The 5,867-nt window shown below is 46.0% G+C and overlaps 1 non-coding gene across 1 annotated transcript; it reads left to right on the forward strand.

Moving 5' to 3' along the window:
• The first annotated feature begins 4,471 nt into the window (after positions 1-4,471).
• Positions 4,472-4,544, forward strand: TRNAR-CCG (transfer RNA arginine (anticodon CCG)). Its single transcript has one exon. It is a non-coding gene; the product is annotated as a tRNA-Arg (tRNA).
• Positions 4,545-5,867: the final 1,323 nt, after the last annotated feature.

Genomic DNA, 5,867 nt, shown 5'->3' on the forward strand with positions numbered 1-5,867 from the left:
GGAATATCCAGATGGACAGAGACCAGATTATTAGGAGATGTATGCGGGTGCATAATACCGGCCTTGCCTCCTCTGATTAACCATAAATGGTGAATACACAGAGGCTCGTATAACCTTCCATAATTGGAGGGTCCATGCTTCGGGGTAAGAGTACATCCTAACCTCTACCTTATTTATTTATATAGCACCATCAATTTACACAGCACTTTTCATATACATTGTAAATTCACATCAGTCCCTACCCTCAAGGATCTTACAATCTAAGGTCCCTAACTCACATTCATACATACTAGGGACAATTTAGACAGGATCCAATTAACCTACCAGCATGTCTTTGGAGAGTGGGAGGAAACACACACGGGGAGAACATGCAAACTCCAGGCAGGTAGTGTCGTGGTTGGGGTTCAAACCAGCAACCCTTCTTACTGCTAGGCGAAAGTGCTATCCACTACACCACTGTTTTAAGTGTCCATTACAACAAAACTGCCCACAACCAATATCCGCCCATGGGACTTTAAATGAGGCATAATACAAAAGTCATAAAATATCAAAGTATTGTATAAGGATTGGACACATAAATGTATAAAGTACACATAAACAATGTTTGGCATATCAAGCCAATGGGTTGCACGTAGCAATATATACAGGTATATGGTGATGGAGGCATGGTACATTAGGCACCTGGTTACAGTTCTTTACAATCACAACAAGATTGTAACCATAGAAATATGCAAATTATACACTGAAAATGCTAACATCCAAAAATCCTACTCGAAAGCACGTGGTTATGTCACATTTGCTATAAACATTGGACCAGTGCTTTGACAACAGACAGGCTTGCAACCAGAGGAAAATATATTCAACCGTCTTTGTTGTCTTCTAAAACGAGAGAAAAACAAGAATTACATAATACAGAAATCATGAGATCGACACGATGCTGGAAGTTCCTTCTTGACGTCAGGTCAGGTGATCAGTAAATTCATCTGCTAGCAAAATGAGACAAGTTTACTCTCAGCAGGACAAATAATACGAGAAGGATGTCTGACCATGGCCAGCGTTCCTCAAGTTTACTGTTCTAAAGGGGAAACACAGGGAGAGAGGGACATTTATTATTTCTGTAATAGTCCATGGATTCAGGCCAGCACCAAGAAAACGCACCAGAAATGAGGAAGATGAATGTTTGAATATATGATTACACGGAAATTGTGCTTCTAATTATTTTATTTCCCCTTAATGATGGCTTTATATTTAGACTGACCACATATTTTTTACATTTGAAGTAGTTCTAAATTCAAAAGGTTTCTTCCCGTAAGCCTGAACACAATTTTGCAACTTTGACATGTGTTAGAAAAACTGTACATATTGTCACAACTACTTAAGTTGTACACACGGCCGGACTTCCCGACAGAAAAAGTCCGATGGGAGCTTTTGGTCGGACATTCCGACCATGTGTATGCCCCATCGGACTTTTTCTGTCGGCATTTAGAACATGTTCTAAATCTTTCCGTCGGATATGCCGACGGAGTTTAGCTCGTTGGTATGTCCGGCCATGTGTACACGGCATTAGTGTATCCAGGTGGATTATACCTTTTTTTTCAAGACAAATTAGTGGTACATGGTAATGGATAGCTCCTGATTTTTTTGAATTATCAAAGGAAAACTGGCCCAATATATATATATATATTTTTTTTTAAATGTAGTTGTATATATCTTGCTATCATCAAAACTTACCACCAAAGAACAACCCAAAATACATTCTCCTGCTCCCGCTGAATGCAGCAATACCACATATGTGTATGTTATTTGTTGTACCTGTAGTCAGGGCCGGTTCTTGACTATTTTGCACCATTGGCAAGACTACCACCAACACCCTCCCCCGGCCGCCCGCCTGCCCGGGGCGGGGTGGTGGTAGTCTTGCCTAGGGCGTGGGTGCCTACAGCCGGGTACTGATTGTCAGAGTGGACTCATCGGCCTAGCAGAACTTCTCCTCCATCCTGAGACACGGTGCCCACTTCCTCCGCCGCCCCAGCTGTCCTCCGACTCCCGGGAGCCGGCTCAGTGTCGCCCTCCTCACAGGCTGAGCTGCTGCTGACCTCCTCCGCAGCAGGTTTGACGGATGTCCTCCACGGCTGCTGCTTTCTCTGGATTGGCCAGCAGAGAGTCAGTCAGCGCCCCAGCTCTTTGTAGGGTCTTCAGCCCCTCGTGCTCCCCGGCCAGGCCAGTAGGGAAGTCAGCGGCTGTGGCTGCTCCCTAGGCAGCAGGTGCGTCATTGGTGGCTGCCTAGTTCGCAAGCCCTGTCTGTAGTACAGCCCAGAAACTATAGTGCACGTTTTGCTTTTGTTATCCTTCCTAAAATACACTGACACTGATACTAATTTAAAATATGCTTTTAAAAAAAAATCCTACTCAAAATATACTGACCCTGACCTTTGACCCCATACCTTTGCCCATGACCTTTGACCCTTACACTAACTCTGGCACAGCCCTAGATCAAACCTTGATCTAGCTATTTTTTTCTTTCTTTTTTTAAATTTTTTAAATTATTATTATAATTTTTCTTACACACTTTTGTTTGTCTAAATGTTTCTCCCCTACAAAGAGGGGAAAGAAAACACAGGGGGCGGGCTGCACAGTGACTGATCACTGTGATAGCCAATCAAAGGCTATCACAGCAATCAGGTGACCCGGAAGCTGGAGTCCCGGGTCCCAATCATTAGTACGAGACGCAGGGCTCTCTGCGAGAGCTGGGGCGGGCGAAACAGAGCTGCTACCTCCTTAATCATGATTAAAGTGGTTGTAAAGTCAGAAGGTTTTTTTATCTTCATGCATTCTATGAACATTCTGTGTGCAGCAGTCCCCCTCAGCCCCCCTAATACTTACCTGAGCCCCCTCTCGATCCAGTGATATTGCACAAGAAACTCGGCTGTCTGGGACTCTCCCTCCTAATTGGCTGAGACACACAGCGGGTGCCATTGGCTCCTGCTGCTGTCAATCAAAGTCAGTGAGCCAACGAGGAGAGAGAGGGGGTGGGGCTGAGCCACGCTCCCTGTCTGAGTGCCCCCATAGCAAGTTGCTTGCTGTGGGAGCACTCGACAGGAGGGAGGGGCCAGGAGCTCCGGCGAGGGACCCGAGAAGATGAGGATCGGGGCTGCTCTGTGCAAATTTACTGCACAGAGGAGGTAAGTATAACATGTTTGTTATTTTTAAACAAAAAAAAACAAGATTTTAGTATCACGTAAGGCCTGACAGCTGAATTTTACATGGCTGTGCTACACGAAGAGCATTTGATTATATCCATTGCCCTGTAGTGGCAGCTTTCTCTATATACTCTCTGTGAGAGCCCAGTCTCTGTGTTGGGAGCGTGATATGCAGAGCACTCCCAGCACAAACACCAGTACGCATTGACTGTATGCAGCCTTACAGATAAAGACCCACTTTCATGGGGCCACATATATATATGCATACAGTAGTTGCCAAGGGGTTAATGCATTCTCTGAATTAAGGTATAAAATGCTCCATTACCTGTCCTAGCCCCCCACCCGTCCTGTCCCTAAACACTTACCTGACCCTTTCACTAATCCAGCGCTTTCCCGGATTCAGCACTCCTCTCCTCCAGGTCTCACAGGAGTCGCTAAGAGCACTGAGAGCCATCGGCTCCTCCTGCTGTCAGTTAAACTTCAGTGAGCAGGGGTGTGGCTTACTGGTGCTGTGTGTGTCTATGGATGCACAGAGCCCAGTTCAGAAGCGCCCACATGGGTGGGTGCCCCCTTAGTACACAGCATGCTAAGGGGGCACCGGAAATAGGGTGAAGAGGACAGCACAAGTAGAGAACTGACAGAAGAAGAGGTAAGGGACCGCTTTGTGCAATATCATTGCTCAAAGCAGGTAAGTATAACATATATTTTATTTTAAAGGAAATAAAAACATATCCTTTAGTATCACTTTTTCCTTTAGTATCACATTTAGTGATTTTTTTTTACTTACAGTACATTGAATGATAAGTGTCCCTTGTGTTGGTGGCTGCTATGTTCTTTGAACTCTTCGTTTCTCAGCCCCTCAAATGTTTATAATGCAGGAACCTTACCTATGTAAAAGCTGAAGCCAGGTATGGGTGTTTTTGCATTGTTACATTAGTCCAGCTTGGACCAATATAAGTATGCATGTGCCATACCTGGCCGATTCCTATGGAAACTTAAAATCACGAAAGTAGACACCGCTACTACAAGTGCTCTCCACCAGGTTCTGGGTCCTGTGCCAAATTGCTGCTCTGCTGCATTGGGAACACAGGAGGTCGTTCACTTGGCACAGGCGCCATTCAAAGGACACTCAGCATTTACTCAATGAATTCAAAGCTATTCCTGATTGGACAAAGCACGCAAAGATGTCACAATCTCTACCTCATTCAATCAGAGAACACTGCCTATGACTGCTGCTATGAAATACCTGGTGCTTCCATTAGTAGCACATATGGGGCCCAGTGGCCTAATGGATAAGGCATCAGCCTCCGGAGCTGGAGATTGTGGGTTCAAGTCCCATCTGGGTCGTAAACTTTATACTAGTACCCTACCTTAAAAAGGACAATATTATATTAGTAAAATATCTGATGCGTTCAATTATATGGTAAATTAGAAATTTGGCAGATATATACAGTATCAGGAAATTTAGACTAGGCTTTTCAATAATGCATCTAAACATCTCCCTTAAAGTGATATTAAAGCGGAGTTCCACCCAAAAGTGGAACTTCCGCTCATCAGATTCCTCCCCCCCTCCGGTGTCACAATTGGCACCTTTCAGGGGGGAGGGGGGTGTAGACACCTGTCTAAGACAGGTGTCTGCACCCACTTCCGGGTATAGACTCCCGTGGGAATCACGCCCCCTCCCGCACTCCCCCGCTGTCTCCTGGGAAAGACACAGGTCCCAGGAGATAGTGGGGACCATTGAGAACATGCAGTGCGACTCGCGCATGCGCAGTAGGGAATCAGGAAGTGAAGCCGCAACGCTTCACTTCCTGATTCCCTCACTGAGAATGGCGGCGGCAGCACCCGAGGATCGAGGGACGGTTCGGTCTCGGGTGCCGACATCGCTGGACCCTGAGACAGGTGAGTGACCTTATTTTAAAAGTCAGCAGCTGCAGTATTTGCAGCTGCTGACATCTAAAAAAAAATTTTCGCCGGACTTCCGCTTTAAAGATTTGTTTTTGTTTTTTTAAATAACAAACAATTTATACTTACCTTCTCTGTGTAATGGTTTCGCACAGTGCAGCCCCGATTCTCCTTTTCTTGTGTCCCCCGCCGGTGCTCCTGGCTCCTACCCCATGACCAGTGCCACCCAAAAGAAAGCTGTATGCTATGGGGGCACTCATGCATGCTCCCTCCCGAGCCCCACTCTATGCGTCCATAAGACACATAGAGCCGTGGCTCAGCCCTGTCCCCCACTCTCTTCTCATTGGCTCATTGGCTGTGATTGACAGCAGTGGGAGCCAATGGCTCCCGCTTTTGTGTCTTAGCAAATGAGGAGAGAGAGACCCAGGACAGAAGAGACTCCCATGCACATCACTGGAGAAGGGGCTCAAGTGGGTATTGGGGGGGGGGGGGCAACTGCACTCAGAAGGTTTTTTACCTTCATGCATAGAAAAAAACCTTTAGCCTTTACAACCACTAACGGAGGACCCAATACCAGATTTCACCAGCGGGTGGACAGCTGCAAACCCCTGTGTTCAGTAACCACTCGGCATGGGACCTGGAAGCTAATGGAGTATTGATGCCTACTACAGCGATTTACAGCTTCCACGGGGATCCCTCAGGTATGGCAAATACATGTTTACATTGACCAAACTGGACCAATGTTACTATATAAAAATTGCCATA

The sequence above is a fragment of the Aquarana catesbeiana genome, linkage group LG07, assembly GCF_042186555.1.
Source record: "Aquarana catesbeiana isolate 2022-GZ linkage group LG07, ASM4218655v1, whole genome shotgun sequence".
Classification (NCBI taxonomy): Eukaryota; Metazoa; Chordata; class Amphibia; order Anura; family Ranidae; genus Aquarana; species Aquarana catesbeiana.